The following is a 20342-nucleotide window of genomic DNA, read 5'->3' as shown; positions in this document are numbered from 1 at the left end:
GAAACCTGAGTCTGGAAATTGCATGAGTTTTTTTCCCAATTTATCCGTGGTGTACTAAAAAGATTAAAGGATTTAGAATCCAAACAACTGCATTTGAACCTTGGTTCTATCAAGAGCTCCCCATAAGACTGTTAGAAGGAAAAAAAAAATGCACAAGAAAGCACTTAACTATAAATCACTGTAAATGGCAGTTATTAAGTTCTTCCATCACGCTCTTCAAAATATAACAGATAAATATTAACTACTTGAAGGCAAGAGCCATTTCATCTACTTCTTTTCTGTTCATCACAGAACCTAACACAGTGCTGAAGACATACGAGTGCTATTAATAAGAGATAAATAAATATATGCTGACTGAGAACAATTATGGGGTTACTAAGGTGCCAAAACATTTTAAAGAAAAATATGAATAAAACCTGAAGAAAAGGGAAAAGAAAATGAGACATTGAGAGTCGTGCAAGGTGAATTGCTAATGGAAAATGTCTCTGATCAGATGCATTTTGCTTTGCTCAGTTGCTCATGCATTGCTAGCAGTGGTTTCAAGTACCTTGGAGTCAGGCAACTGCCATCACAAAAATGTTTTTGCATGCCCCTGTAGTTCCAGTTACTAGGGAGGCTGAGGTGGGACAATCACTTGAGCTGAGTCAAGTCTGCAGTGAGGTCGAGTCTGCAGTGGTTGAGTCTGCAGTGAGCTATGATCCTGCTACTGCCCTCCAGTCTAGGCAACAGAGCAAGACCCTGTCTTGAAAAAAAAAGAAAAGAAAAATAGTTTTGAAAAAAATAGGCTATAGTATCCCAGAACAAAGTGTCAAGTGCAGTAGTTTCTTATATTTACTTCCAGAAAGACTCAGATGTCAGATATTAAATGTGCAAAGTGTTTAAGAACCTGGAAGACAGTTCTTAATCACAGAAGTGGAAGAAATAATATGTCACCTCAGACATGACAGAGCAGGAGCATCGCCATCTTGGACAAGCACCACCATTTTAAAGTTCCCCTTGATCAAAAACCACCTAAATCTAAAGGGCATCAACCTAATGGTTAAGGTCAACATGACCATAAACCAAAAATGACATCTCCAACCAGAAACATTCCAACCGTAAGATAAACCCCTCCCAGACCAGAGACATACCAGCCCCGAGATAACCTCCCTTCTGGCCAGAGAGATGTCAGCCCCAAGATAACCTCCCCTCCTACCAGACATTCCAACCCTACAATAAATTTCTCCTCCACACAGAAACATTCCAAGCCTGTGATGAGCTCTCTCACCCTAAAACCCTTAAATATTCTTAGCCTGTGAGAGACAGTGCACCTAACTGAAACTGGCCAGAAGCCCCTCTCAGGTTTATTCTTCAAAATAAACCTGTCTTTGACTGTTGAGCTGTTTTCTGTGTTTCTCTTTCTTTCTTTAACTCTTACAAGACAAGTATATATTGCATATTAATGTCAATATATGTGAGCCATTCATGGTGGCTGGTCACGATCTGCAGTACCTTCTCCGTGGATGTATTGGTATTGCAAGCAGGCAGTTCACAGTCTCTAGCAGGAACTATAATAGTTTTCACTGAATGGATTTAGTTGAACTTTATATTTGCTGTTTTTCTGTGTACTTCACTCCAGAGGGGAGACCAGAAATTTCCTCACTGTTGGTTTTTCCTGTTCCTAAGGAAACCTGAGGACCACAGATCAATCTTAAGAGCCAGATGGCAGTGATTTGATGAAGGGATAGTGCTTGGCCACACACATACTCTGGGAGTCAGCATCCCTCCTACTTCTAGATTTGTTCTGCCTCTGCGTAGCCTGTGGTTTGGGTTAAGGATAGCAGTTTCTGCAATGAATTCTGACTCCCTAGGATAAAACACCATCTGGAAATTAATCAGCTAGGATATGAAAGAGGATCTGGCTGCTTTTAGGAAAGAGCACACACCTCAGAGTTTCTAGCATTGGCCAATCACACACACACACGAAAGAACCAAATTAGAAAGGATGGAGGGAAATCTGGGTTTGCTTTGGTTGATTTTTGGGCCCTCCATCTCCACAGACTGGACTCCACAGCCTGCCATTCCCCAGTACACTCATCTCCAACTTCCACTTGTTCCCTTCCTTTGCATCTGCACTTTTCACTTTGCCAATTTCTAACCATGTGTAATACCCTCATTATGGCATTCCTATTCCCATTCTTGAATTGCCAATTACAGTAGGAGAAAAGATTTGAGCCCCAGTGATTGAGCTTACTCCAGTTACCGCCCATCACACTTTCTTCATGGGCACCCACATTGTCTTTACTCTTCCCTTGTTACAAACTCCTCTTTGCCAGGGGACCCTGGTCCTGGCCACATCTGTGCACACTCTCTCAATGTGTACCTACTTACCATACTGAATGGCACTATGCTGCACTGGCCTGCCTTCACTTTATGTTCATCTCCCCAATTCAAAGTTTTCCCATATATTTTCTCCCTAGATCTTATGTATGTTTCACTGAAGATGAACACTACCTTTCCAGGCTATCAGCGCCCATGCGTTCATGAGTTTGCCCCATTTGCCTTCCCCTGGATTCGCTCCATTGCTTCTTCCTCTTCTCCCTTTCTCTTTATCCTGTCACTTATTCATTCACCAATCAGGACTTCTATCCTGTATTAAAGCACCAAGGACACAAAAATGAATAAATGATGGGCTCTACCTTTGAGGAGACACACAAACAAAAGTAAAATTCTAATTCAATGGGATTGGAGCTGTTTGAAAGGTACCAGTGAAGAAAGTAAGAAAGTTCATGTGCCTCATGTGTTGTTCTAAAAAACATGAAAAAGTAGTAGCACAGGGCATAATATGTGTGTTTAATATACACTATGTTTTTCAAAGAAAGATCGGTGCTTGATCTGCAGTTGATTCTCTTCTAGACTCCTTTCCCTTGCTCTGATATCTACAAACCCCATAAAAAAGCCTTTGCAATGTTGCTACCTCTCACTTTGTTACTACCTCTCACTTCTTTTTCCTTTCTTTTCTGAGACGGAGTCTCCCTCTGTTGCCCAGGCTGGAGTGCAGTGGCGTAATCTTGGCTCACTGCAACATCCACATCCTGGATTCAAACCATTCTTCCTGCCTCAGCCTCCCAAGTAGCTGGGATTACAGGTGCGTGCCACCACACCTGGCTAATTTTTGTATTTTTTAGTAGAGATGGGGTTTGGCCATGTCGGGCGGGCTGGTATTGAACTCCTGGCCTCAGGTAATCCACCCACCTAGGCCTCCCAAAGTGCTGGGATTAACAAGCGTGAGCCACCACACCTGGTCTCACTTCTTTCCTTTATCATCAGACTGTTTGAAAGTCTTCCTTGGCTAATCTTTCTCCTTGATCACTCATTTATTATAAAAATATTTGTGACCTTGAGTGAAAGAGGAATCATTTCAGTATATGTATATAGATATACCTATATATATCCCCCTCTCTCTCTCTCTATATATATATATATACACACACACACACACACACAGGATGAAATTCATTTTATAAATAAAATCTTCTGAACTGTCTATATTTCTGTGTATGTATGTATGTGTAATTTTAGAGCTATTTAGTGAGAACAGCGAGAAAACATTCCTGTTCTTGTATTCTGAGGCTTTTCGGGACCTGCATTTCAGAAGCACTTTAATCAAATTTGGTCCTTTTAGGATCTGTGTGATCAAGAAAGGATCATTTTTAGAGTTATCAGACTCTCCAGAGTCACCATTAACCAAAGCCAATCCCTTGGTGGGGGTGATAAGAGTTTGTATCTGAATTTCCAGGACTGTCCTGGAATTGGGTTTCCCTCTATGAGCCAGAGTCAGGTAACATTTGCTTAGGCACTTCTCCAGGTGAGTATAATGAGCCATGGAAATAATCTTCCATATCACACTCATCAAAAGCAATACTATCTCTTTTTAATTTGAAGATATTTATTTATTTATTTATTTATTTTGAGACAGAGTCTCTCTGTTGCCTAGGCTGCAGTGCAGTGGTGTGATCTTGGCTCACTTCAACCTTTGCTTCCCAGGTTCAAGTGATTCTCCTGCCTCAGCCTCCTGAGTAGCTGGGATACACTCATGTACCACCATGCCTGGCTAATTTTTTTTTGTATTTTTAGTAGAGATGGGGTTTCACCATGTTGGCCAGGTTGGTCTCGAACTCCTGACCTCAGATGATCCGCACGCCTCGGCCACCCAAAGTGCTAGGATTACAGGCGTGAGCTACTGAGCCTGACCTAATTCGAAGACTTTTAAATTAGGCTCCATTCTTGATATTGTGTAATACCTAATTCACAATATTTTTTATAACGAACTATAATGGCTAATGTGCTTTCCCTACCCTACAGATAGAGTATGATCTTGCTAGTTTATTTGGTTTTAAACTTTTATTTAGAAGTCATGTTGAATGTATGAATTACAGTCACCACTTGCACTTCTACCACATCAACTAAGAAATGTTTTGAAATGGGTAAGGTACATGAAGAAAATTTTATTAGAGATGTCTGGTTGTGTTAGATCATTCTAAAGCTTATTTCCATACTCTTTCTTATATTTTTCTATTTATTCATGTTTCTAATTTAGTCTCATTTCTGAATTCTTTAACATATGACTATTCCATTCTTCCAAATTATTTTAACAGAATTACTGGATTACTAAACGGTTGTCAATATTTAAGTTCTGTTACTGTTAATTGATCAGATAATAAATAAATGACTGGGGTGATAATTTCTGGTCATTTCATTTCTTCCTGGCTGGCAAATCTCAAAATACTGGCTTTGAAGGTATTTTTTAAAATCACACTATTAGAATGCCAAATATTACTAAAGTCTTCACTTTTTTCTTTGTCTTTTTTTAATTCAGTCTTTATAGAGACTGACAAAAATTACCAATGTGATTGTATTGCAAGTCATCAGGGCGAGGTGTTTGGAAAAGTTTTCAATTAGCAATAATCATGCCTCCCATTCCCCCAGGGTCTACTCTTTGCTGTCAATACAATAATTTTATGTTTTATTTTTAGAGACAGGGTCTCACTCTTTCACCCAGGCTGGAGTGCAGTGGCACTACCAAAGCTATCACAGCTCACTGTAACCTCAAACCCCAACTACCCACAATCCAATAATTTTTACCAGTGATAATAGCTTCTTCTTTTAACACCCTTCCCAACTGCCTTCATCCCCTAGGTATGAAACAATCCAGAATTTAGAGCCAGGGGATCTAGGTTTGAATCTTCTAGTTCATGAATAAGACAGACATCAGTTTCCTTATGTCTAACATGGGGATAATAACATTGACCTCAAAGAGACGTTGTAAGGATTAAACATACATGAAAAGAATAATACAAATGCTATGAATAATTAATAATTAATCTGCATTCTCTGGAGGGCCTTTAATGACTCACACACTGCAGAGAATTTCAGGTTCAGTGATAAGTAAATGGGAAGATATTTTTGGATATCTACAAAGTTTCCTACCTTTTCATGCAGAAGAAACCCTGTGCATTGATAGACAACTGGCCGGGCGTGGTGGCTCATGCCTGTAATCCCAGCACTTTGGGAGGCCGAGGTGGGCGGATCACAAGGTCAGGAGATCAAGGCCATCCTGAATAACACAGTGAAACCCCTTCTCTACTAAAAACACAAAAAATCAGCCAGGCATGGTGGCATGTACCCGTAGTCCCAGCTACTCGGGAGGCTGAGGTAGGAGAATCGCTTGAACCCAGGAGGCAGAGATTGCAGTGAGCCAAGATCACGCCACTGCACTCCAGCCTGGGCAACAGAGTGAGACTCCATAAAAAAAAAAAAAAAGACAACCAATGCCACATTCTTAGGATGGCTACTATAAAAACAAGCAAACAAAATGTAAATCAAAAAATAACAAGTATTGGTGAGAATGTAGAGCAATTGGAACACTTGTGCACTGTTAGTGGGAATGTAAAGTGATGCAGCCACTATGGAAAATATTATGGTGGTTCCGCAGAACATTAAAATAGAATTACCATTTGCTCCAGCAATTCCACTCCTGGGAATATATCCAAAAGGACTGAAAACAGGGACTCGAAGAGATATTGGTACACCCAGGCTCACAGTAGCATTGATCACAACAGCCAAACGGTGAAAGAAAGCAACATTTGTTATGTGTCCATTGACAAATGAACACGTACACAAAATGTGAATTTGTATTTGAATGCATACCTAAAATGGAATATTATTCAGCCTTAAAAAGGAGGGAAATTCTGACAAATGCTACAACACGGATGAACCTTGAGGACATTATGTTAAATGAAATAAGCCAGTCCAAAAAAAAAAAAAATTAGTGTGATTCCACTAATATAAGGTTACAGCAGTCAAATTCATAGAGACAGAAAGTAGAATGGTGGTTGCCAGGGGCTCGAGGGTAGAATGGAATGGGAGTTAGTGTTTAATGAGTACAGAGTTTCAGTCTTACAAAAGAGTTCTGTGGATGGATGGCGGTGATGGTAGCACAATATGAATGCACTTAATAACACTAAACTGTAAACTTACAAATAGTTGAGATGGTAAATTTTATGTTATACGTATTTTACGACATCTTTAAAATATAATAAACCAATCTGGCACATAAATTTACTCCATTTCTTATCTGTCTGTAAACAAAGTATCTAAACACCAAAGTCATGTGAATAGAATGTATTATTTTAGGCAACTTTTATAATAAGGCAAGTCTTCTACACATCCCATGCTCTATAAAGTATAACTGCATAAAAATTGCTTCTCACTGCTTGGGTCCACCTCTTATAAACAGTGCTACCTTGAGTTAGTTACTTAACCCCTCTTAGCCTTACTCTAGTCATCTGTAAAATGGAAATGCGAATTTTTTTCTAGTAGGCTTTTTTGTTTTTGTTTAAGACCGGGTCTTGCTGTGTTGTCCAGGTTGGAGTGTAGTGGCACAATCCTTAGCTCACTGCAGCCTCAAATTCCTGGGCTCAATTGATCCTCCTGCCTCAGCCTCCTAACGAGCTGGGACTACAGGTGTGTGCCACCACACCGTACTAAATTGTGTTTGTTTGTTTTTGTAAAGATAGGATCTATGTTCTCTATGTTGCCGAGGCTGGTCTCAAACTCCTGACCTCAAATGATTTTCCTACCTCAGCCTCCCAAAGTGCTGGCATTACAGGTATGAACTACTGCACCCAGCCTCCAGTAGGGTTCTTGTGAGGATTAAGTTAAATGATGTATGCAAAGGACCTAGTAGACATATGGTACAGGGTTAGTGTTCAATATGCTTGTTTCTTTTTTCAGATAAACTCATTGAAATGACAATTAATTGTATCTTGACTGTCACAATAAAAAAAATTTCAGAAAGGCAAATGCATATGGAAGGGATGAGGGTAGTTCCACTCTTTTTCTTGAAGATGATGAGGACATGGCAACCTCACAGCATACAGATATACATTTTAGCTTCAGCTTCTCTTTGGCACCACAGGAGGCAATCATCCTCAATATTATCCTCCCACCTATCACCCATCCAATCTGGACTCTGCCTAGTACCAACAATGGCAAAAGCCCGTATAACAAGAAGCTAAAATTATTTGCTATGATTTGCTTTGCCTGAAAGATGTCCCTGCATTTGTTTATAAGGATCATAGACCAAATGCTCAAAAGTGTAAATTCCTTGTGAGTTTGGCTGAAAAATAAATGAGATGGTGACTCTGAAAACATGTTCTAACTTCTTTACAAAGGTGTATCTTTTTTTTTTTTTTTTTACATTTACTTAACTGGTTTTCCTGCTTTTCAAAGCTATCTTGTACAGAATCTGGTGCCCCCATTACACTAATTGGCAATGTAAATATTTTAACAAACTCTGTGGGATTACTTTACCTCAGCTTTAGGTGAATGTATAATTTAATGCCACCAAGATAACTTGCATCATCCCATCACTGGATGCTTCAGCATCAAATGAATTCATTACATGGCAAAGACTTTTGCAACATTTTGAAATCAGAAGTTAGTTTGCAATGGGGAAGACAAAGCTATGCCTTCGTTTCAGCCCCACGAACCCTCAAAAAGAAGGCAAATTGGGAGTTTTATTGCTATTTGCTTAAATCAAAGGGAACAAAATTCTTCCACGAATGCACATGTTCAGAACTCTTGGCCTATTAATTAATTATTGCAATCATAGGGAAGGCTAATTGTATTGCTAATCACAAGTTCACCCTGAACCATGCTGCTCTAAAAATTCTATTTCATGGTCATTAAATGACCTTTATGTAATTCCTTGATATCCTTCCTTTGATGTTGAAGGAAGTTTGCTTTGGAGTGAGATATGCAATAATTATTTTCTCCGTTGATTTTTCCCTCCTTTTTCCCTCTTCTTCCTTCTCCTGACCCCAGTGTGCAGTATTATGGAAGTTTTTGTCAAAGAAGGACTTTTTAGCAGTAATGAATTGACAAGGGAAAATGCAATTATTTTGTCAAATAGATTTTTTTTCCGTTATTATATGATCCATCTTTAGTTGCTCCTATGATTCCTCATTGGAAGCGATGGATCAGGTTTGAAATCTGGGGCTGTTCTTCAGGGGCACCAGCCTGCCTTTCAGTGTTGATGAGATCAGTCATAGGAAATGTGATAGAGCTAGCTCAACCCAAGTTCCTCAGTGACAACGCTCTGTCCTGGTCTGGTAGAACTTGAGTCTGTGGCACTCCCCAGTGACAGAACCAGACCCCTAGGTGTGTTCCTGTTGAAAAGGAGCCAGGCAGTTGCTATGTGTAGCTATTTTGCTACATTTAATCATCTACGTCAGGAAGACAAGGATTCATTTATATAATTCAGAATCTTCATTCAAGGAAAGAATATGGTTAGCAAAAAACAGTAGGTTCTCAGAAGCCATACTTGCAATTTTATTTGTATTCCTGCAGAAAACTTAATACCAGGTAATTAAAGTTAAAAATATATATTTTTAAGTGATATTGCTGGGGGAAATTTCTCCATCAGTCTTAATTTTGGTTGTCTCTGTTGAAAGAAGCACATAGTTTTAGCATGAGGATTTTCATGAAAGGGAATCATAGCTCAAAGTAGTAGCTACTATTTATAGAGTCAATGAAGTGCCAAGCCCTTAAATGTGATATTGTTTACCATCCTTAACCTTTCTGAACTTTGTTCTTCACATCTCGTTGAAGGGATTAATAATATCTACCTTGTTGAACAAATGAGAGACATCAAGGTTCCAAGAAATTAAAAGAATTATGCAAAATTCATGCACCTAGTGACTTTATGCTGGTGCAAAAGTAATTGCGGTTTTTGCCATTACTTTTAATACATTTAATAGAATGAATCATAGTGACGACAAACGCCACTCTCTCTCCATAGGCTATTAATTTTCTTGATTGAAATAGTTGGTGTATTGGAAACACAAGGGAAAGAGTTTTGTAATAATAGCCCTGAAATCCTTCTGTGAGAAAATGATGGTAATTATAATAATGATGACACAACAGTAATAATTATAGCTAATATATAATAATTATGTATTATATGCCATGTAATGTCCTGAGCCCTTATAATGTTAATTTTATTTAATCCTCAAAATAATTTTGTGATGTAGACAATATTAGTACTCACAATTTTCTAGAGAACTAAATCAAGGTGCAGAAATACTAAATGTTGTACTCATTGTAATATAGCTAGTAAGTAGTACAACGGAGAGGTAAACTGAAAATAAATTTAATTAAAGGTGTGTAGTAAATTTTTTTAAAACTGCTATCTTAAAATAAGAGTTGAGTTTTGTGATGGTTAGTTTCATGTGCCAATTTGACTGGGCTAAGCGGATACCCAGGTAGCTGGTAAAACATTATTCCTGGGTGTGTTTGTGAGAATGTCTCTGGAAGAAATGAACATTTGAATCAGTAGACTGAATAAAGAGATTGCCCTCACCAATGTGGGTGGGCACTATCCAGTCTATTGAAGGTCTACAAAGAACAAAGAGACAGGGGAAAGGTGAATTATCTCTCTCGTGTTGATCTGGGACATGCATGTTCTCTTGCCCTGGGACATCGGACATCATAGCTCATGGTTCTTGAGTCTCAGAAGTCAGGACTCACACCATGGGCTCTCCTGGTTCTCAGGCCTTTGGGCTTAGACTGAAACTATACCACCAGTTCTCCACAGCAGATGGTGAGACTTCTCAGCCTCCAAAATTGCATGATCTAATTCCTTATAACAAATTCCTTTTTATATGTCTACATATATTCTATTGGTTCTGTTTCTCTGGAGAATCCTGACTAATACACATTTCATAGGTGAAAAAGAAGCAAAACTAAATAAATTCTATTGAAGTGTAACAACATAAAAGGAACTGCATAACTACACCTGTTGGCTTTTGTAGCGTAGAGAGTAGTTCTGAAGTACTCTCATACATTTGCAGCACTTTTATAACCAAAGTAGTTTCATTCTATTTACCCTCTTTTTCAAACTGATTCCCTGCCATACTCACCTCCTAGGGGTTTTCCACACTGGTAACATCCTGAATGTTTGTTTGCCTGGTTTTGCCTGAATATATTCAGGATCTCCTAGAGGTTATCTGTAATATCGCACTGCCAATAGGAGACAATTACCCGGTGCATTTTGGCCTGAAAATTCCTCACACCCTAGCATCTGATCATTCAAAGTTAATGGATGGTTCGGTACATACAAAAGTCATATATAAGGTTTATAAAATACCTGGTAACTAATGGAAAACAAGAATTTTGCTCTGTATTTTCAGGTCACTTCCCTCCAAAATAGTTTTTACCTCCATCCTTTTTCCAACTCTACCATACTGTGAATATATCTACCTAGGAACACCCAAATCACTACTTAATTAAATTCACAATTCGATCATTGAATGGTGACATTCTGCATGATGCTGATAAATTAAGAATATCCTCAAGGTTACTCTTGCATCAGAGCAGAAACCAGGGGTTGACTGATGTTCTCTCTTCCTTCTCAAGCAACTACAGGAAAAAGGGCTCTGCTACAGAGCGAATTCCCAAATGACTTCTGGAACCCTTCAGACTGGGAGGGAGTCATTCTAGTCAGCCACCAGAGGAAATAAAACTGTTTGGCTTCTCTTCTCCACCAACATCATGTCTATGTGTATATGAATGAAAATTGGTTACAATGAACATCAAAGAGAGACTTTGATTTGTGGAACTCAAGAAGTAAACACTTGGAATCACAGTTGAGGAACAGAGGTAGTCTTCAGAGCAAATGTCATCAACAGGCTGGGGTGTCACAAAGGGATGAGGTGGAGAGGGGGCCATCAAGGGAACAATGTTAATTGTGTTATATAAGCTCAGAATCCCCATGAGGGAGCTTCCAGCTCTTAATTCCTTCCTTCTACTCCTCTTCCACTTATTACAAGTGCTTGCAACATTTTAAATTCCTAAATTCTTGAGACAGCTCTGGTCAGAAGGTAAACTCTTACACCAGCCATACTTCCACTGGCTGGAGCAAAGAGGGAGTAAGGAAGGAATCCCTGGAGATCAGGGTGCTTCAGAGGAGACACTCCTCTTCCATGCCACTCTGCACCTCCGTGGTTTCAAAGGAGCCTCTGTGCTCCACAGGCTCCATCCCCCAGCCTCACCCCACACTCTCATTCCTCTAGGCCCCAACTGTCACCTTCGCCGTGGACCCTGCCCTCCCATCCTGCTGAAAATTGCAGCCTCCACCCTTTTACCCACTATTTATCCCCTTTCCCCGTTCTATTTATTTTCACATTTATCAACATCTAAAATACAGTATATTTGCCGGGTGCGATGGCTCACGCCTGTAATCCCAGCACTTTGAAAGGCCAAGGCGGGAGGATCACTTGAGGTCAGGAGTTAGAGACCAGCCTGGCCAACATGGTGAAACCCCGTCTCTACTAAAAATACAAAAAAAAAAAAAAATTAGCCAGGTGTGTTAGCCTGCACCTGTAGTCCCAGCTACTTGGGAGGCTGAGGCAGGAGAATCGCTTGAACCCAGGAGGTGGAGGTTGTAGCGAGCAGAGATTGTGCCACTACACTCCAAACGTGGGTGACAGAGCAAGACTGTCACAAAAAATAAATTAATTAATTAAATTAAGATAAAATGCAGTATATTTTACTTATTTGCTGATTTATTTTGTTTCCACAACTAGAACACAATTTGCCTAAAGGCAGAGATTTTTGACAATTTCTTGGGTTGTCATATTCCCTACACTTAGAACACCTGGCGTATAAGAAGCTCTTGAGTCATATTTTTTGAATGAACAAAATAAGAAATAACTTATTTTCTTAATTTTTTTTTCTAGGTACTGATCCTTTACAAGCAGGATTCTACACCATTGGGGTAAGGATGTCCTTGTTTCCTGCAGAAAATGAGTTGTGGTCCATGAGTATAAGCTTAACAATAGAGACTGTAGCAAATTATATCTATTTGTAGGACCATCACAGGTACCTTCCCAACTGAGTTTCCAGTAGCCCAAGCCCAGCTACCCTAATATTGATCAGAATGTGAGTGGAATGTCTGGGCAAGAGCGTGTGCACAAAGAAAAACCACGGCTCTCTTTGAGATCGTGGCTGTGCCACTACCTTGACATATGACCTCAGGCAGGTGAATTAACCCCAAATGTCCTACTCCATAAAACAGGGAGTTGGAGTAAATGATGTTGAAATAACCTTTCATTCCCATGACTCCCCTAGCCTCCAATCCAATATACTCCACAAAGGAAAACGCAGGAGTATAAACATAGACTGCTAGTACTGCTGTGATACAGAGGGCTTAAAAACAAAAATAAGAAAAACCTACGGTAATATCAAATGTTTAGAAAATCATGTTAGCTGTAAATATTTTGAAGAAAATATGTCAAATACCTTCCTTTACTTCTTTTTATCTTTATTTAAAATTTGTTTTATTGTAGAGATGAGGTCTCACTATGTTGCCCAGGCTGGTCTCAAACTCCTGGCCTCAAGGGATCTTCCTGCTCTGGCCTCCCAAAGGTGGCCCTGAAGCCTGCTGGCCTGAGCCACCGCACACATCCACTTTACTTTTTAAAGACTTTTATTATTATTATTATTATTCAGATAGGAGTCTCACTCTGTCACCAAGACTGGAATACAGTTGCGTGATCTCGGCTCACTGCAACTTCGTCTCCCAGGCTCAAGCCATCCTCCCACCTTAGCCTCCTGAGTAGCTGGGACTATAGGCATGCACCACCATGCCTGGATAAATTTTTGTATTTTTTGCTAGAGATGGGGTTTTGTCATGTTGCCCACGTTGGTCTCGAACTTCTGAGCTCAAGCAATCTGCCTGTCTCAGCCTCTCAAATTGCTGGGATTATTGGCATGAGACACGACTCCTGGCCTTAAAGAGGTTTTACGCCCTACTTTGTTTTCTCAATACTTGTCCCTTCTCTCTATCCCCAAAATGTGTGGATTATAAACTCGTCTTATTTATGGTCTTCATTAAGTTTTCTTGAAAAACACACCTTTCAGAATGAAACTACTTTTAATCTGCAGCTTTATTTCCAGTGAAGAATCCAAACCAAATATTTACATTCTAATAACAATTATTTGAAATGTTATTGTGTCAGTCATGAGATTCAATGGAAGTATCTGATAATAAATGAATTTAGGTCCAGGTAAGAAATAAATAGCAAAAAAAGAAAAACTAACTATACAGCAAATGAGACCTATTCTTCCATTCTATTCATTTTAGCACTGCCTGAAATGTACAGATTAGTAGGAAAATAAAGTCTATGCAGCAGGTGCTATATGAAACAGTTGGCATGCACTTTACAAAAGTGCACATTTCAGTTAAATTATATGTGAAATTATACACTTCCTGTCTCCCACACAGTAACATAATGGCAAAACGATGACAAAAGTTCAAAATTAATAGAGAAACATCAAGTAGAGGCCACCAATAAGATCTTAAAATGTGGAATATTTTACTAACAACTGTGTGAGTCAAATCTTGGACTCCTGCCTGAATACATATAAGATGATCATCATTTTGATGTACTTGAATGAGTAGTATGGGTATGTAAATGTTTCAAGGTCCTGATAGCTGCAAAACTGACAATGAAGACACAACCAGCCAAAAGTGCCCAAAATAATAAGAAAACACCAGAGCCACGTGTTCTAAAAAGTTAATAATACAGATGGTCAGATGATTTAGATAAGTTTAGTAGTGAAAGAATGTGTAGGTTTTAACTGAATATCACTTATATTGGTTATCTTCCATCTTAGAGTATCAGCACATATAGAAGGCAATTTTCCAAACATTTTATAGTTACATATGGCAAAGACAGGTTGCAAATTCAATGCCTAGAACAGTTGCAGCACCTAGAAGCACCCAGTAAATATTAATTGAGTAATGAATAAGAAATGGAGGGATGGATTCCTTAAAAGTGGTCTGCTATATCCATCATGCTAACTCTGGCAAATGCATTTTCCTATGAAAAGAACAGTCAAGTATATCACAATTAAGATGATAGTGGTTCAGTAAGTATAAAAGGGAGTGGGAATTCAGTGTGGATACAGAGAAGAAAGAAAGGTCCTAAGAAAGTCCCTAGGACACAGGAAGGCTGAAGCCCATTCTTGGGCCACCACTGGGAAGCAAGTTCAAGGGTGTTTAGAACATTTGAAGCATCATGTTTTCATCCTTGATAGCTCTATGAGAATCAAACTCTAATTTGAGCATTTACAGAGGTGGTAACTTTTGCAATTTATTGTGATAAAGAGGTGATTACTAAGATGGTGGCCTTTGAGAAATCATTGATTCCTCGCTTCAGCTTCCTTATTAGTAAATAGAGACACCTACCTTACAGGTATTTCCATTAAAGAGGGACATTGTGCATATAAAATTAAATAATGCACTAAAAGAAAGTTTGCACTTTTAAAAGAGAGAACTTTTAGACCTACAGGCGATTTACTTGTTTTCTTGCCTGAGAGGGTCACCACCCAGGCATAATTATAAATGCATGGAGTCTTCCTACAAGGGGTGTGAGTAATACATGCAATGATTTGACTTATTATAAAGTGGAGAGGGCAAAGCAGTAGAAAAATCAGGAAACATCTGGAATACTCTAGGATGGTGAAGGGCTAAATTAAGGCAATATCAGCAGAATAGACAGATAAGGCTAAATTTGAGAACTAATTTGATTGGGCTGCAATTCATGCACAAATATCACAAGGTAGGGTTTCTGAAGCTCAGAAAGCAGGAATGAGCAATCTTTCTTCCATTAATTGATCTCCCAGATCACTGGGTCACTTGTGCTGGGCTCACTGATGAGATGCCATTAGCCTACAAGGTGGAAGTTTGCTCCTGGCAAGTGCATTCATTTCTCTCTCTCTCTCTCTCTTTTTTTGAGATGTAGTCTCGCTTTGTCATCCAGTGCAGAAGCATGATCTCCGCTCACTGAGATTGCTCCACCTCCCCAGCCTCCAGAGTAGCTGGGATTACAGGCATGATCCACCTTGCTTGGCCCAGTTCTGCTTTCTCTGAGCCTTTTTGACAAGAACTAGATGGGTGGGTTAAAAATGGAATGAGGCTGGACTGTGGCATGCACCTGTAGTCCCAGCTACTCAGGAGATTGAGATGGGAGGATCTCTTGCACCCAGGAGTTTGAGACCAGCCTGAGCAGCATAAGGAAAAAAAAAAGTTGATATTGCCAGGTGTAAGACGAACAGGACACCATGCTTCTTCCAAGGGCAGGCTATGCTGTGAAATGTCAACAACAGTCCCTTTTTTTAAGTGACTACTTCTTTCTAAACTCATCAGAAAATCTTGCTTCCTATGCTCATAGACTACCAGAAAATTTGATTTTTGAAATTATGTCACTAAGAATGAAATCTCCCATAATTGGCTTGTAGGATCTAACTCACTTTGACAACAGAGACATGGTCCCGATTTACAACTCAAGTACAGAGCTTCAGATAAGGAGTTTCCTAAGACAGCATTCCACGTTTATCCAAGGAAACAGAACCCTTGGTCACAGCCCAAACCTCATGTTGACCCCTTACTCCCAACTCTGCTTTGCTTTGAGCCTATCAAAACTCCACTTCATGGTTCCTCTAGTGTGTAGTATCTCCACTGTAACATTGAGTCAGTGAACTCGACTTTGTGAGACTGTAGGTTTTGTCATTGATGGTCTTAGGTTGGTTGGACTGGACATACTATTCTATTCCGTGTTAATGTCATTCTTTTCATTATTATAGCATAATTACATGTTTCTTTTTCCATTGTCTTATCTATCAAAAGGGTCTTGGGGCCGGAGGCAGTGGCTCACGCCAGTAATCCCAGCACTTTGGGAGGCCGAGGTGGGCAGATCCCAAGATCAGGAGATCGAGACCATCCTGCCCAACATGGTGAAACCCTGTCTCTACTAAAAATACAAAAATTAGCAAGGCATGGTGTCGGGCGCCTGTAGTCCCAGCTACTCAGGAGGCTGAGGCAGGAGAATCAATTGAACCTGGGAGGTGGAGGCTGCAGTGAGCCAAGATCATGCTACCGCACTCCAGACTGGCAACAGAGTGAGACTCCATCTCAAAGAAAAAAAAAAAGGTTCTCAATGTTTTGGTCTTAAAACCCTCCTTTATTTACACTCTCAAAAAGTTTTGAGGACTCCAAAGAACTTTTGCGTTATAGCAATTAAAACAGAGAAATTTTAAAAATATATTTCACTAGTAAGCTCATTACATGTTAACATGAATAGCATATTTTTAAATGAAAAATACCTGTATTTTCCAAAACCAAAAATGTTTAATGGTAAGAGTGGCATTATTTTATATTCTTGCACATTTCTTTAATGTCTGGCATAATAGAAGACGTTATCAGTTTCTGCATTTAATCTGTGTGATATTACATATTATAGAGCCACTGGAGAACTTCATCATAAATTCATTTTAAAAATAGTAGATAAAAAGGAGTGGAAAAAAGTCTTATTGCTATTATTAAAGCAGTTTTGATCCTGTGAACTTCCTGAAATGGTTTCAGAGACCGCCCCTGACCCCCAACAAATTTCTCCTAGACCACACTCTGAGAACCACTGGACTTAGCTCTTCTAGCTTCTGTACTTTTCATATGAATTCTAGAATACATTTGTCTCTTAATTTGGGAGGTAGTAATTACGTGTTTAACATCTTGTCTTCTCACTTAGGATTCCTGTGTCTTTCCAATTATAAGTAGTCTCTCAAGAATCCTGCATTTAAAAAATTTTCTCACTTTCCTCCTATATTTCTCATTTTTTATCATTCTTAGTTATTTTGTGTTCTTTCATGTTTCTGTTGTGAACAGGATCTATTTTTCTATTGTATTTTAATTGGGTATTGTTTATCTCTGTTGTGACTGTGACTTTATTTTGCATGTGAGCACTCAGTTGCTCTGTTTAATTCTTAAAATCTCCCAGGTATGTCCAAATGGCCATAATTATGTTGAATAATATATGTGCTGTGATCCGTTTTCTGATGAAATAACTTCTTGAAAATTTGAAGCTGTTCATATATGTTAGGCTAGTGATTCAATATCATCCCTATTAAAAACCACTGTTCAATTTCTAAATTTCTTTTTTGAGACAGAGTCTCGCTCTGTCGCCCAAGCTGGAGTGCAGTGGTGTAATCTCGGCTCACTGCAAGCTCCGCCTCCCGGGTTCACGCCATTCTCCTGCCTCAGCCTCCCAAGTAGCTGGGACTACAGGCGCCCGCCACCACGCCCAGCGAATTTTTTGTATTTTTTAGTAGAGACAGGGTTTTACTGTGTTAGCCAGGATGGTCTCGATCTCCTGACCTCGTGATCCGCCCGCCTCCGCCTCCCAAAGTGCTGGGATTACAGGCGTGAGCCACCGCGCCCGGCCCAATTTCTAAATTTTAAAGCTACTTTAAGAGGAAGGATCTTGAATATACTGAATGACCTTTTGAAATAGATTTTTTAAATCACATTTTTTTCTTAAGATACGCATTGATTAGGATTAGATAACCTCTTTTTGGTCTCTTCTATAATTCTCATTTAGACAACATGAAAGACAGACCCACTGAGATAATTAACAGAATCAAAGGATGTTTTTGTTGTAGTTCTCACCTGTTGAATGGATGACGGTATAGCAATACTCAAAATGTCCCTAGAGACTGTTCAAGAGACTCTGGCCATCAGGGTCCCCCCAAGTGAGCCCTGTGTGACAGGAGACCACAAATGGTCTGGAAAGGATTGCAAAGGACCAGGTAGAGGGTTGGTGACTAACGGGCTGCCTCCTGAGGGCTGAAGTTCCTACCTTTGACTTCAGCCCCAGCCCTAACCTCCTTATCAGTCTACAAAAGGGAACTGGACCCTGGGAGCGATCTCATTAGCCATTATCCCTCTTGGACCTGAAACCCATTACATTCTCCGGGTCCGGGCCCCTCGCAGTGTGGGGAAGTTCCTGGGAGGAAGATACCACGCGGGGCCGGGAGCAGCATTTGCTCCAGGCACTGGGCCAGTCCCTGAGGGCTCCTGGATCCGGGGGCCCCACTCCCTTCTCGCCGGGCTCCGGGCCAAGGAGGCGCGGCGGGAGTCCCGGGAAGCCCCTCGGCAGCCAGCCAAGGGCCCTCCGAGGATCTGGATGGCGCGGATGGCGCGGCCTCCTCCTGCGGGCGGTGGAGAGCGCGGCGAGAGGAAGAATATTCCCCGCGAGCCGGGATAAGGGGCGCCCTCGGTCCGGCAGGCCCAGGTCAGATCCTCCCGCCGACCTTCGGCCCGCCCCCTGCAGGCGGCCCACTTCCTCCCCGGCTCGGCTGCCCCTGCTCACCCTTCGAGGTAGCGCCCGTAGCCAGCGCTCGGAGAAAGGAGTAAGGAGGCGCGCGGCTTCCTGCCCAGGTACGGGTCGGGGCAGCGCCGGGGACTGGTGTGGGGCGGCGGCGGGTTGCGGGGTCCGCGCGGCGCTGGAGGCGGCCCCGCTTCCTTGGACCCTGGGGCTTGAGGGGCCGGCCCGTGGCTCCCTGAGCGCCAGGCCGCCGCCGCCGCCCGCTCACCCAGGTCAGACCCGGAGGACCTGTGTGTGTGTGTCGGGGCCTGGGGTGAGAGAAGGGACTCGAGGGGAAAAGTGGAGCGGGAAACAGAGAAGGGGAACGTGAGGCTTGAACTGCATGGGAGAGCTCGAGGGGAGAAGGAGAGGGATGAATTTGAGGGGGAAACGGGGGCGGGGGAGTGAACTCGAGGGGGAGCCAGGAGGAGGGAACGGGAAGGGTGAACGTGAGGGGTGGACTTGAGGGAAGATCTTGTGGGTGAACCCGAGGAGGGAAAGCGAGGGGATAGTGAGGGGGGATCTCGAGGAGGGAACATGAGGAATGAACTTGAGGAGGGAACAGGAGGGGTGAAAGTGATGGGGAAGCAGGAGGAGGAAAAGGGAACGGGAAGGGTGGCGTGAGGGGTGAAGGAAGATCTTGAGGTGTGAACTTGGGAAAGAAACGTAAAGGGAGAACCTCGAAGAGTAACGAGGGGCGAGAACTGAGGGGGACTTCAGGGGAACTGGAGGGAGGAGGCGCCGGGTCTGGCGCCTCGGAGACCTGTGGCGCTCGCGGGCTTGGCGGCGCCGCCCACAGGTGGCGCTGGGTGGCCCGTCCCTGAGGGAACTGCGTTCTGGGTGATTTCTCCGAACGAGCAGGTGGGTGGAGCTGGGGTTCCTGCAACCCCAAATGCGTCTGTAAAGGAGTTTTCCTTTTAAGGAGAAAGAGCAGACAAGAAAAGTATGATCATTATTGAGAAATAGAGAAACCTACCAGAAGAAGGATGTCCTTTCAACTCTGCTCACGAACAGCTCTGTTCGTTCTCCAAGTAGTTGCTAATTCGCACCTTGCTCTATCCCAGAAAAAAATTTTCATTATTATTATTAGAATGGAAATTGGCCATAAGCCTTGAAATAACTGTTGTAATGCCACTGAACCCTATACACTAAGCGTTTTTGAAAACTCAAAGAATCTTCATGGATTTTCTGATTGTTTCTAGTTTTCTTGGTGAATTAACTAATTGTACAGGTGCAGTTAAGGCCTCTTAAGCATTTTTATAATTCACACGGATCTGGTAGCCGGAGAGTTGTTTAATGCCAGCACATGAAATGAGGGGCTCTGAATTCCTTGTTCATTGTGTAGAAGTGCGAAAACTTAGTTACTGAGGAATAAACTATTTGTCTTGCCCTTCTACCTAGAAGTTTCTAAGTTCAACTTCTGGTTATTTCCCCCAGATCCTGAATGTTTACTCCCATAAAGCCATGATCTTTTTGTTTTGGGTTACAGGCCCAGGGCCCCAGTGCAGCCTGGACACAGTATTCAAAGTCTTGGCGTCTGAGCATTATTATGCGTTATTTTCAAGCTTTGCTAACGGTAGGTGATAAAATTGAGAA

The 20342-nt window shown here is 41.3% G+C and overlaps 1 protein-coding gene across 1 annotated transcript in view; it reads left to right on the top strand.

Annotated features, from left to right (window-relative positions):
* Positions 1-18557: 18557 nt before the first annotated feature.
* The window catches only part of MYO3A (myosin IIIA), a 261495-nt gene continuing 259710 nt past the window's right edge, over positions 18558-20342 (top strand). Inside the window, exons 1-2 of the mRNA XM_011963820.1 lie at positions 18558-18820; positions 20236-20322. The gene's annotated coding sequence lies outside the window, so the exon portion shown is untranslated. The remainder of the gene's footprint in view (positions 18821-20235; positions 20323-20342) is intronic.

Source organism: Colobus angolensis, unplaced genomic scaffold, assembly GCF_000951035.1.
Source record: "Colobus angolensis palliatus isolate OR3802 unplaced genomic scaffold, Cang.pa_1.0 Scaffold63, whole genome shotgun sequence".
In the NCBI taxonomy this organism is placed as follows: Eukaryota; Metazoa; Chordata; class Mammalia; order Primates; family Cercopithecidae; genus Colobus; species Colobus angolensis.
Note: the sequence above shows the minus strand (reverse complement) of the source record. Positions and strands in the feature narration are given on the sequence as shown.